Raw genomic sequence first — 13,171 nt, 5'->3', positions numbered from 1 at the left:
TTCCGGATTAGTACGTGTTGTGCAAAGTGATGGAGTTTCATACAGAAACAAAAAATGCTGGATTGTAGTGTTTTCAAGGTTTGCAAAAGCTCTATCAGATAGCTTTTGAAAAAAAAACAATCTCAGCAGAATTAGAAATTGCTAGGCAGCTGCGTACACCTAAGTCGTTCAACATCTTAGCATGTTGAACAGTGTTTTAGATAGCACTTGAGGGGATTTCACAATTCAGCCCTTGTCATCAGTCTGTCAAGTTTTCCTTACTAAACAAAATCAATTAGGTTTAACACCGACTTGATTTGAAGGTTAGAAAGGAGTGCACTGTTTACATGGTTTACATGGTTTAGAGTCTTTAAACTCTAAACTTTAGACCATGCAAACAGTGCACACGAGCTGTCAAATGACGTCACAGCGTAAAACCTCATATGCCTGCTCACGTTTGAACTATTTTAACTCTTTATTACAACAAAACAGTTGAAAACTCAAAACAAGCATAAAATAAATACAACCCCATCCATCCCCAACTAAAAAGGCTATCACTCAGCTAATGAATATTAGAAATTCCAATGGCTTTCATCAATATCTGGTGCCTTTTCCCCAAGCTTCATATCGTTTATGCACTTTTTAAGTTTCTGCATCCCATGATCAAAAGAAGGCTTCCTTGATCGATAAGCATTTTCAAAGCACTTGCCAGTTAGTTTCGTCACATATTGGCGCATCGTAATTTCCTGTTGTATTGAATTTGCTAGACTTCTGAAGTATGCTTTGGCTCCAAGCAGTGAACTGACCAACTGAAAAGTACAATTTGATGAATCCAAAAAATATATAACCAACAATTCAAATATAACATACCATCTTATTCATACAACTTCGTGTATAAGCATTCGGTTTAGAATGATTGAAACATTTCTTCTTTAAGGCTTTTATAGCATCAAAAAGTCTCTTAATTGTGTTCAGCTTAACATGCTCATACCGGTATGATTGAATATGCACTCCAAAATTATCATCGCAAGCATTAGCATCATAGTTTAAATCAACCTCAAATTCCGGAAGATCCGCTTTCGCAATGTTCCAACAAGGACGGTTCTGTATTTTACATATCCCAAGGCTGATAAATTTGTTTCTCATCATCGTAGAAAACGAGTCATACTCTTTCTGAATGTGTCGTTTCAACTCGTGCAGAAGATGAATTCTAGAAAAATTCAAAAACTTAAATTCATCCGAAACTGTTTGATTTATGGAAATTTCGAATTTTTCTACAAGTTTCAAAACTGATTTCGTAAAGTCAGGTGCCTTAACTGACTTTGAAAACATCTCTCTAGCAGCTTTTTTGTTGTCTGGAAATTCTGTAAGAGGAGAAGCCGTTAAATTACTGTACAAATAAGGTTTCAGCTCATCATAGAGATTCTTAGGTCGAGGTGGAGGCAACTCATATTTGGAACATTCAGAATCTTCTAGATCATTTTCCGGAATAGACTCTGAAACTGTAGTACCCTTAACAGCATTTTCGGGCTCAGTCTGGTCTTTTGGTGACAGAATTGAACTCCCTGAAGACTGAGACAAAGTTGTTCCCTTTCCAGCACCTTCGGGCTCAGTTTGCTCTTTCGGTGACACAGTTGAAGCGCCTGACGGCTGAGACGAAGTTGTTCCCTTTCCAGCACCTTCGGGCTCAGTTTGCTCTTTCGGTGACACAGTTGAAGCGCCTGATGGCTGCGGCAAAGTTGTTCCATTTCCAACACCTTCGGGCTCAGTTTGCTCTTTCGGTGACATAGTTGAAGCGCCTAATGGCTGAGACGAAGGTGTTCCCTTTCCAGCATCTTCGGGCTCAGTTTGCTCTTTCGGTAACACAGTTGAAGCGCCTGACGGCTGAGACGAAGTTGTTCCCTTTCCAGCACCTTCGGGCTCAGTTTGCTCTTTCGGTGACACAGTTGAAGCGCCTGACGGCTGAGACGAAGTTGTTCCCTTTCCAGCACCTTCGGGCTCAGTTTGCTCTTTCGGTGACTCAGTTGAAGCGCCTGACGGCTGAGACGAAGTTGTTCCCTTTCCAGCACCTTCGGGCTCAGTTTGCTCTTTCGGTGACACAGTTGAAGCGCCTGACGGCTGAGACGAAGTTGTTCCATTTCCAACACCTTCGGGCTCAGTTTGCTCTTTCGGTGACATAGTTGAAGCGCCTAATGGCTGAGACGAAGGTGTTCCCTTTCCAGCATCTTCGGGCTCAGTTTGCTCTTTCGGTAACACAGTTGAAGCGCCTGACGGCTGAGACGAAGTTGTTCCCTTTCCAGCACCTTCGGGCTCAGTTTGCTCTTTCGGTGACACAGTTGAAGCGCCTAATGGCTGAGACGAAGTTGTTCCCTTTCCAGCACCTTCGGGCTCAGTTTGCTCTTTCGGTGACTCAGTTGAAGCGCCTGACGGCTGAGACGAAGTTGTTCCCTTTCCAGCACCTTCGGGCTCAGTTTGCTCTTTCGGTGACACAGTTGAAGCGCCTGATGGCTGCGGCAAAGTTGTTCCATTTCCAGCACCTTCGGGCTCAGTTTGCTCTTTCGGTGACATAGTTGAAGCGCCTAATGGCTGAGACGAAGGTGTTCCCTTTCCAGCATCTTCGGGCTCAGTTTGCTCTTTCGGTAACACAGTTGAAGCGCCTGACGGCTGAGACGAAGTTGTTCCCTTTCCAGCACCTTCGGGCTCAGTTTGCTCTTTCGGTGACACAGTTGAAGCGCCTAATGGCTGAGACGAAGTTGTTCCCTTTCCAGCACCTTCGGGCTCAGTTTGCTCTTTCGGTGACTCAGTTGAAGCGCCTGACGGCTGAGACGAAGTTGTTCCCTTTCCAGCACCTTCGGGCTCAGTTTGCTCTTTCGGTGACACAGTTGAAGCGCCTAATGGCTGAGACGAAGTAGTTCCCTTTTCAGCACCTTCGGGCTTAGTTTGCTCTTTCGGTGACTCAGTTGAAGCGCCTGACGGCTGAGACGAAGTTGTTCCCTTTCCAGCACCTTCGGGCTCAGTTTGCTCTTTCGGTGACACAGTTGAAGCGCCTAATGGCTGAGACGAAGTAGTTCCCTTTTCAGCACCTTCGGGCTCAGTTTGCTCTTTCGGTGACTCAGTTGAAGCGCCTGATGGCTGAGACGAAGTTGTTCCCTTTCCAGCACCTTCGGGCTCAGTTTGCTCTTTCGGTGACACAGTTGAAGCGCCTAATGGCTGAGACGAAGTTGTTCCCTTTCCAGCACCTTCGGGCTCAGTTTGCTCTTTCGGTGACACAGTTGAAGCGCCTAATGGCTGAGACGAAGTAGTACCCTTTTCAGCACCTTCGGGCTCAGTTTGCTCTTTCGGTGACACAGTTGAAGCGCCTGACGGCTGATACGAAGTTGTTCCCTTTCCAGCACCTTCGGGCTCAGTTTGCTCTTTCGGTGACTCAGTTGAAGCGCCTAATGGCTGAGATGAAGTAGTACCCTTTCAGCACCTTCGGGCTCAGTTTGCTCTTTCGGTGACTCAGTTGAAGCGCCTGACGGCTGAGACGAAGTTGTTCCCTTTCCAGCACCTTCGGGCTCAGTTTGCTCTTTCGGTGACACAGTTGAAGCGCCTAATGGCTGAGACGAAGTTGTTCCCTTTCCAGCACCTTCGGGCTCAGTTTGCTCTTTCGGTGACTCAGTTGAAGCGCCTGACGGCTGAGACGAAGTTGTTCCCTTTCCAGCACCTTCGGGCTCAGTTTGCTCTTTCGGTGACACAGTTGAAGCGCCTAATGGCTGAGACGAAGTAGTTCCCTTTTCAGCACCTTCGGGCTCAGTTTGCTCTTTCGGTGACTCAGTTGAAGCGCCTGATGGCTGAGACGAAGTTGTTCCCTTTCCAGCACCTTCGGGCTCAGTTTGCTCTTTCGGTGACACAGTTGAAGCGCCTAATGGCTGAGACGAAGTAGTACCCTTTTCAGCACCTTCGGGCTCAGTTTGCTCTTTCGGTGACACAGTTGAAGCGCCTGACGGCTGATACGAAGTTGTTCCCTTCCAGCACCTTCGGGCTCAGTTTGCTCTTTGGGTGACTCAGTTGAAGCGCCTAATGGCTGAGATGAAGTAGTACCCTTTTCAGCACCTTCGGGCTCAGTTTGCTCTTTCGGTGACTCAGTTGAAGCGCCTGACGGCTGAGACGAAGTTGTTCCCTTTCCAGCACCTTCGGGCTCAGTTTGCTCTTTCGGTGACTCAGTTGAAGCGCCTGACGGCTGAGACGAAGTTGTTCCCTTTCCAGCACCTTCGGGCTCAGTTTGCTCTTTCGGTGACACAGTTGAAGCGCCTGACGGCTGAGACGAAGTTGTTCCCTTTCCAGCACCTTCGGGCTCAGTTTGCTCTTTCGGTGACACAGTTGAAGCGCCTGACGGCTGAGACGAAGTTGTTCCCTTTCCAGCACCTTCGGGCTCAGTTTGCTCTTTCGGTGACTCAGTTGAAGCGCCTAATGGCTGAGATGAAGTAGTACCCTTTTCAGCACCTTCGGGCTCAGTTTGCTCTTTCGGTGACACAGTTGAAGCGCCTGACGGCTGAGACGAAGTTGTTCCCTTTCCAGCACCTTCGGGCTCAGTTTGCTCTTTCGGTGACTCAGTTGAAGCGCCTGACGGCTGAGACGAAGTTGTTCCCTTTCCAGCACCTTCGGGCTCAGTTTGCTCTTTCGGTGACTCAGTTGAAGCGCCTGACGGCTGAGACGAAGTTGTTCCCTTCCAGCACCTTCGGGCTCAGTTTGCTCTTTCGGTGACACAGTTGAAGCGCCTGACGGCTGAGACGAAGTTGTTCCCTTTCCAGCACCTTCGGGCTCAGTTTGCTCTTTCGGTGACACAGTTGAAGCGCCTGACGGCTGAGACGAAGTTGTTCCCTTTCCAGCACCTTCGGGCTCAGTTTGCTCTTTCGGTGACTCAGTTGAAGCGCCTGACGGCTGAGACGAAGTTGTTCCCTTTCCAGCACCTTCGGGCTCAGTTTGCTCTTTCGGTGACACAGTTGAAGCGCCTAATGGCTGAGATGAAGTAGTACCCTTTTCAGCACCTTCGAGCTCAGTTTGCTCTTTCGGTGACTCAGTTGAAGCGCCTGACGGCTGAGACGAAGTTGTTCCCTTTCCAGCACCTTCGGGCTCAGTTTGCTCTTTCGGTGACTCAGTTGAAGCGCCTAATGGCTGAGATGAAGTAGTACCCTTTTCAGCACCTTCGGGCTCAGTTTGCTCTTTCGGTGACTCAGTTGAAGCGCCTGACGGCTGAGACGAAGTTGTTCCCTTTCCAGCACCTTCGGGCTCAGTTTGCTCTTTCGGTGACACAGTTGAAGCGCCTAATGGCTGAGACGAAGTTGTTCCCTTTCCAGCACCTTCGGGCTCAGTTTGCTCTTTCGGTGACTCAGTTGAAGCGCCTGACGGCTGAGACGAAGTTGTTCCCTTTCCAGCACCTTCGGGCTCAGTTTGCTCTTTCGGTGACACAGTTGAAGCGCCTAATGTCTGAGACGAAGTAGTTCCCTTTTCAGCACCTTCGGGCTCAGTTTGCTCTTTCGGTGACTCAGTTGAAGCGCCTGATGGCTGAGACGAAGTTGTTCCCTTTCCAGCACCTTCGGGCTCAGTTTGCTCTTTCGGTGACACAGTTGAAGCGCCTAATGGCTGAGACGAAGTAGTACCCTTTTCAGCACCTTCGGGCTCAGTTTGCTCTTTCGGTGACACAGTTGAAGCGCCTGACGGCTGATACGAAGTTGTTCCCTTTCCAGCACCTTCGGGCTCAGTTTGCTCTTTGGGTGACTCAGTTGAAGCGCCTAATGGCTGAGATGAAGTAGTACCCTTTTCAGCACCTTCGGGCTCAGTTTGCTCTTTCGGTGACTCAGTTGAAGCGCCTGACGGCTGAGACGAAGTTGTTCCCTTTCCAGCACCTTCGGGCTCAGTTTGCTCTTTCGGTGACTCAGTTGAAGCGCCTGACGGCTGAGACGAAGTTGTTCCCTTTCCAGCACCTTCGGGCTCAGTTTGCTCTTTCGGTGACACAGTTGAAGCGCCTGACGGCTGAGACGAAGTTGTTCCCTTTCCAGCACCTTCGGGCTCAGTTTGCTCTTTCGGTGACACAGTTGAAGCGCCTGACGGCTGAGACGAAGTTGTTCCCTTTCCAGCACCTTCGGGCTCAGTTTGCTCTTTCGGTGACTCAGTTGAAGCGCCTGACGGCTGAGACGAAGTTGTTCCCTTTCCAGCACCTTCGGGCTCAGTTTGCTCTTTCGGTGACACAGTTGAAGCGCCTAATGGCTGAGATGAAGTAGTACCCTTTTCAGCACCTTCGAGCTCAGTTTGCTCTTTCGGTGACTCAGTTGAAGCGCCTGACGGCTGAGACGAAGTTGTTCCCTTTCCAGCACCTTCGGGCTCAGTTTGCTCTTTCGGTGACTCAGTTGAAGCGCCTGACGGCTGAGACGAAGTTGTTCCCTTTCCAGCACCTTCGGGCTCAGTTTGCTCTTTCGGTGACACAGTTGAAGCGCCTGACGGCTGAGACGAAGTTGTTCCCTTTCCAGCACCTTCGGGCTCAGTTTGCTCTTTCGGTGACTCAGTTGAAGCGCCTGACGGCTGAGACGAAGTTGTTCCCTTTCCAGCACCTTCGGGCTCAGTTTGCTCTTTCGGTGACTCAGTTGAAGCGCCTAATGGCTGAGATGAAGTAGTACCCTTTTCAGCACCTTCGGGCTCAGTTTGCTCTTTCGGTGACTCAGTTGAAGCGCCTGACGGCTGAGACGAAGTTGTTCCCTTTCCAGCACCTTCGGGCTCAGTTTGCTCTTTCGGTGACTCAGTTGAAGCGCCTGACGGCTGAGACGAAGTTGTTCCTTTCCAGCACCTTCGGGCTCAGTTTGCTCTTTCGGTGACACAGTTGAAGCGCCTGACGGCTGAGACGAAGTTGTTCCATTTCCAACACCTTCGGGCTCAGTTTGCTCTTTCGGTGACATAGTTGAAGCGCCTAATGGCTGAGACGAAGTTGTTCCCTTTCCAGCACCTTCGGGCTCAGTTTGCTCTTTCGGTGACACAGTTGAAGCGCCTAATGGCTGAGACGAAGTAGGACCCTTTTCAGCACCTTCGGGCTCAGTTTGCTCTTTCGGTGACACAGTTGAAGCGCCTAATGGCTGAGACGAAGTTGTTCCCTTTCCAGCACCTTCGGGCTCAGTTTGCTCTTTCGGTGACACAGTTGAAGCGCCTAATGGCTGAGATGAAGTAGTACCCTTTTCAGCACCTTCGGGCTCAGTTTGCTCTTTCGGTGACTCAGTTGAAGCGCCTGACGGCTGAGACGAAGTTGTTCCCTTTCCAGCACCTTCGGGCTCAGTTTGCTCTTTCGGTGACACAGTTGAAGCGCCTGACGGCTGAGACGAAGTTGTTCCCTTTCCAGCACCTTCGGGCTCAGTTTGCTCTTTCGGTGACACAGTTGAAGCGCCTGACGGCGGAGACGAAGTTGTTCCCTCTCCAGCACCTTCGGGCTCAGTTTGCTCTTTCGGTGACACAGTTGAAGCGCCTAATGGCTGAGACGAAGTAGTTCCCTTTTCAGCATCTTCGGGCTCAGTTTGCTCTTTCGGTGACTCAGTTGAAGCGCCTGATGGCTGAAACAAAGTAGTTCCCTTTCCAGCATCTTCGGGCTCAGTTTGCTCTTTCGGTGACTCAGTTGAAGCGCCTGACGGCTGAGACGAAGTTGTTCCCTTTCCAGCACCTTCGGGCTCAGTTTGCTCTTTCGGTGACACAGTTGAAGCGCCTAATGGCTGAGACGAAGTTGTTCCCTTTTCAGCACCTTCGGGCTCAGTTTGGTCTTCAAGCCCAGTTGAAGCGCCTGATGGCTGAGACGAATTTGTTCCCTTTCCAACACCTCCGGGCTCAGTTTGCTCTTTCAGTGACACAGTAGAACCACTTTCTTTCTCGTCCTTTGTGGGCACAGTATCTTCTTCCTCACTTCCATCTTCCCCGGGCTCAGTTTTCTCATCTGGTAACACAGAAGAAGCACTTGATGACTGTGATGATGTTGTTTCTGTTGCAGCCTGTTCAGGCTGCTGTTTTGGTGACACAGTAGAACCACTTTCTTTCTCGTCCTTTGTGGGCACAGTATCTTCTTCCTCACTCTCATCTTCCCCGGCTCAGTTTTCTCATCTGGTAACACAGAAGAAGCACTTGATGACTGTGATGATGTTGTTTCTGTTGCAGCCTGTTCGGGCTGCTGTTTTGGTGACACAGTAGAACCACTTTCTTTCTCGTCCTTTGTGGGCACAGTATCTTCTTCCTCACTTCCATCTTCCCGGGCTCAGTTTTCTCATCTGGTAACACAGAAGAAGCACTTGATGACTGTGATGATGTTGTTTCTGTTGCAGCATGTTCAGGCTGCTGTTTTGGTGACACAGTAGAACCACTTTCTTTCTCGTCCTTTGTGGGCACAGTATCTTCTTCTTCATTCTCATCTTCCCCGGGCTCAGTTTTCTCATCTGGTAACACAGAAGAAGCACTTGATGACTGTGATGATGTTGTTTCTGTTGCAGCATGTTCAGGCTGCTGTTTTGGTGACACAGTAGAACCACTTTCTTTCTCGTCCTTTGTGGGCACAGTATCTTCTTCTTCATTCTCATCTTCCCCGGGCTCAGTTTTCTCATCTGGTAACACAGAAGAAGCACTTGATGACTGTGATGATGTTGTTTCTGTTGCAGCCTGTTCGGGCTGCTGTTTTGGTGACACAGTAGAACACCTTTCTTTCTCGTCCTTTGTGGGCACAGTATCTTCTTCCTCACTTCCATCTTCCCCGGGCTCAGTTTTCTCATCTGGTAACACAGAAGAAGCACTTGATGACTGTGATGATGTTATTTCTGTTGCAGCATGTTCGGGCTGCTGTTTTGGTGACACAGTAGAACACCTTTCTTTCTCGTCCTTTGTGGGCACAGTATCTTCTTCCTCACTTCCATCTTCCCCGGGCTCAGTTTTCTCATCTGGTAACACAGAAGAAGCACTTGATGACTGTGATGATGTTGTTTCTGTTGCAGCATGTTCGGGCTGCTGTTTTGGTGACACAGTAGAACCACTTTCTTTCTCGTCCTTTGTGGGCACAGTATCTTCTTCCTCATTCTCATCTTCCACGGGCTCAGTTTTCTCATCTGGTAACACAGAAGAAGCACTTGATGACTGTGATGATGTTGTTTCTATTGCAGCATGTTCAAGCTCCTGTTTTGGTGACACAGTAGAACCACTTTCTTTCTCGTCCTTTGTGGGCACAGTATCTTCTTCCTCACTTCCATCTTCCCCGGGCTCAGTTTTCTCATCTGGTAACACAGAAGAAGCACTTGATGACTGTGATGATGTTGTTTCTGTTGCAGCATGTTCGGGCTGCTGTTTTGGTGACACAGTAGAACCACTTTCTTTCTCGTCCTTTGTGGGCACAGTATCTTCTTCCTCACTCTCATCTTCCCCGGGCTCAGTTTTCTCATCTGGTAACACAGAAGAAGCACTTGATGACTGTGATGATGTTGTTTCTGTTGCAGCATGTTCAGGCTGCTGTTTTGGTGACACAGTAGAACCACTTTCTTTCTCGTCCTTTGTGGGCACAGTATCTTCTTCTTCATTCTCATCTTCCCTGGCTCAGTTTTCTCATCTGGTAACACAGAAGAAGCACTTGATGACTGTGATGATGTTGTTTCTGTTGCAGCCTGTTCGGGCTGCTGTTTTGGTGACACAGTAGAACACCTTTCTTTCTCGTCCTTTGTGGGCACAGTATCTTCTTCCTCACTTCCATCTTCCCCGGGCTCAGTTTTCTCATCTGGTAACACAGAAGAAGCACTTGATGACTGTGATGATGTTGTTTCTGTTGCAGCATGTTCGGGCTGCTGTTTTGGTGACACAGTAGAACACCTTTCTTTCTCGTCCTTTGTGGGCACAGTATCTTTTCCTCACTTCCATCTTCCCGGGCTCAGTTTTCTCATCTGGTAACACAGAAGAAGCACTTGATGACTGTGATGATGTTGTTTCTGTTGCAGCATGTTCGGGCTGCTGTTTTGGTGACACAGTAGAACCACTTTCTTTCTCGTCCTTTGTGGGCACAGTATCTTCTTCCTCACTCTCATCTTCCCCGGGCTCAGTTTTCTCATCTGGTAACACAGAAGAAGCACTTGATGACTGTGATGATGTTGTTTCTGTTGCAGCCCGTTCGGGCTGCTGTTTTGGTGACACAGTAGAACACCTTTCTTTCTCGTCCTTTGTGGGCACAGTATCTTCTTCCTCACTTCCATCTTCCCCGGGCTCAGTTTTCTCATCTGGTAACACAGAAGAAGCACTTGATGACTGTGATGATGTTGTTTCTGTTGCAGTCTGTTCAGGCTGCTGTTTTGGTGACACAGTAGAACCACTTTCTTTCTCGTCCTTTGTGGGCACAGTATCTTCTTCTTCATTCTCATCTTCCCCGGGCTCAGTTTTCTCATCTGGTAACACAGAAGAAGCACTTGATGACTGTGATGATGTTGTTTCTGTTGCAGCATGTTCGGGCTGCTGTTTTGGTGACACAGTAGAACCACTTTCTTTCTCGTCCTTTGTGGGCACAGTATCTTCTTCCTCATTCTCATCTTCCACGGGCTCAGTTTTCTCATCTGGTAACACAGAAGAAGCACTTGATGACTGTGATGATGTTGTTTCTGTTGCAGCATGTTCAAGCTCCTGTTTTGGTGACACAGTAGAACCACTTTCTTTCTCGTCCTTTGTGGGCACAGTATCTTCTTCCTCACTCTCATCTTCCCCGGGCTCAGTTTTCTCATCTGGTAACACAGAAGAAGCACTTGATGACTGTGATGATGTTGTTTCTGTTGCAGCATGTTCAGGCTGCTGTTTTGGTGACACAGTAGAACCACTTTCTTTCTCGTCCTTTGTGGGCACAGTATCTTCTTCTTCATTCTCATCTTCCCCGGGCTCAGTTTTCTCATCTGGTAACACAGAAGAAGCACTTGATGACTGTGATGATGTTGTTTCTGTTGCAGCATGTTCAGGCTCCTGTTTTGGTGACACAGTAGAACCACTTTCTTTCTCGTCCTTTGTGGGCACAGTATCTTCTTCCTCACTCTCATCTTCCCCGGCTCAGTTTTCTCATCTGGTAACACAGAAGAAGCACTTGATGACTGTGATGATGTTGTTTCTGTTGCAGCATGTTCAGGCTCCTGTTTTGGTGACACAGTAGAACCACTTTCTTTCTCGTCCTTTGTGGGCACAGTATCTTCTTCCTCACTCTCATCTTCCACGGGCTCAGTTTTCTCATCTGGTAACACAGAAGAAGCACTTGATGACTGTGATGATGTTGTTTCTGTTGCAGCCTGTTCGGGCTGCTGTTTTGGTGACACAGTAGAACCACTTTCTTTCTCGTCCTTTGTGGGCACAGTATCTTCTTCCTCACTTCCATCTTCCCCGGGCTCAGTTTTCTCATCTGGTAACACAGAAGAAGCACTTGATGACTGTGATGATGTTGTTTCTGTTGCAGCATGTTCAAGCTCCTGTTTTGGTGACACAGTAGAACCACTTTCTTTCTCGTCCTTTGTGGGCACAGTATCTTCTTCCTCACTCTCATCTTCCACGGGCTCAGTTTTCTCATCTGGTAACACAGAAGAAGCACTTGATGACTGTGATGATGTTGTTTCTGTTGCAACATGTTCGGGCTGCTGTTTTGGTGACACAGTAGAACCACTTTCTTTCTCGTCCTTTGTGGGCACAGTATCTTCTTCCTCACTCTCATCTTCCCCGGGCTCAGTTTTCTCATCTGGTAACACAGAAGAAGCACTTGATGACTGTGATGATGTTGTTTCTGTTGCAGCATGTTCAGGCTCCTGTTTTGGTGACACAGTAGAACCACTTTCTTTCTCGTCCTTTGTGGGCACAGTATCTTCTTCCTCACTCTCATCTTCCCCGGGCTCAGTTTTCTCATCTGGTAACACAGAGGAAGCACTTGATGACTGTGATGATGTTGTTTCTGTTGCAGCCTGTTCAGGCTGCTGTTTTGATGACACAGTAGAACCACTTTCTTTCTCGTCCTTTGTGGGCACAGTATCTTCTTCCTCACTCTCATCTTCCCCGGGCTCAGTTTTCTCATCTGGTAACACAGAAGAAGCACTTGATGACTGTGATGATGTTGTTTCTGTTGCAGCATGTTCAGGCTCCTGTTTTGGTGACACAGTAGAACCACTTTCTTTCTCGTCCTTTGTGGGCACAGTATCTTCTTCCTCACTCTCATCTTCCCCGGGCTCAGTTTTCTCATCTGGTAACACAGAAGAAGCGCTTGATGACTGTGATGATGTTGTTTCTGTTGCAGCCTGTTCAGGCTGCTGTTTTGGTGACACAGTAGAACCACTTTCTTTCTCGTCCTTTGTGGGCACAGTATCTTCTTCCTCACTCTCATCTTCCCCGGGCTCAGTTTTCTCATCTGGTAACACAGAGGAAGCACTTGATGACTGTGATGATGTTGTTTCTGTTGCAGCCTGTTCAGGCTGCTGTTTTGGTGACACAGTAGAACCACTTTCTTTCTCGTCCTTTGTGGGCACAGTATCTTCTTCCTCACTCTCATCTTCCCCGGGCTCAGTTTTCTCATCTGGTAACACAGAAGAAGCACTTGATGACTGTGATGATGTTGTTTCTGTTGCAGCATGTTCAGGCTCCTGTTTTGGTGACACAGTAGAACCACTTTCTTTCTCGTCCTTTGTGGGCACAGTATCTTCTTCCTCACTCTCATCTTCCCCGGGCTCAGTTTTCTCATCTGGTAACACAGAAGAAGCACTTGATGACTGTGATGATGTTGTTTCTGTTGCAGCCTGTTCAGGCTGCTGTTTTGGTGACACAGTAGAACCACTTTCTTTCTCTTCCTTTGTGGGCACAGTATCTTCTTCCTCACTCTCATCTTCCACGGGCTCAGTTTTCTCATCTGGTAACACAGAAGAAGCACTTGATGACTGTGATGATGTTGTTTCTGTTGCAGCATGTTCAGGCTCCTGTTTTGGTGACACAGTAGAACCACTTTCTTTCTCGTCCTTTGTGGGCACAGTATCTTCTTCCTCACTCTCATCTTCCACGGGCTCAGTTTTCTCATCTGGTAACACAGAAGAAGCACTTGATGACTGTGATGATGTTGTTTCTGTTGCAGCCTGTTCAGGCTGCTGTTTTGGTGACACAGTAGAACCACTTTCTTTCTCGTCCTTTGTGGGCACAGTATCTTCTTCCTCAC

General features: G+C 48.3%; 1 protein-coding gene and 1 long non-coding RNA gene across 2 annotated transcripts in view; one reads left to right on the top strand and one right to left on the bottom strand.

The window, feature by feature from the left end:
* LOC6043584 (protein eva-1) overlaps positions 1 to 13,171 on the top strand; it is a 346,252-nt gene that overhangs the window by 244,352 nt on the left and 88,729 nt on the right. The gene's annotated exons all lie outside the window — the stretch shown is intronic.
* LOC6043580 lies at positions 424 to 1,296 on the bottom strand. The gene is made up of 2 exons (XR_005278463.1): positions 850 to 1,296; positions 424 to 788 (listed from the first exon to the last, which is right to left on the bottom strand). It is a non-coding gene; the product is annotated as an uncharacterized LOC6043580 (long non-coding RNA).

Source organism: Culex quinquefasciatus, chromosome 3, assembly GCF_015732765.1.
Source record: "Culex quinquefasciatus strain JHB chromosome 3, VPISU_Cqui_1.0_pri_paternal, whole genome shotgun sequence".
Lineage (NCBI taxonomy): Eukaryota > Metazoa > Arthropoda > Insecta > Diptera > Culicidae > Culex > Culex quinquefasciatus.
This window is presented reverse-complemented; position numbering and strand designations above follow the sequence as displayed.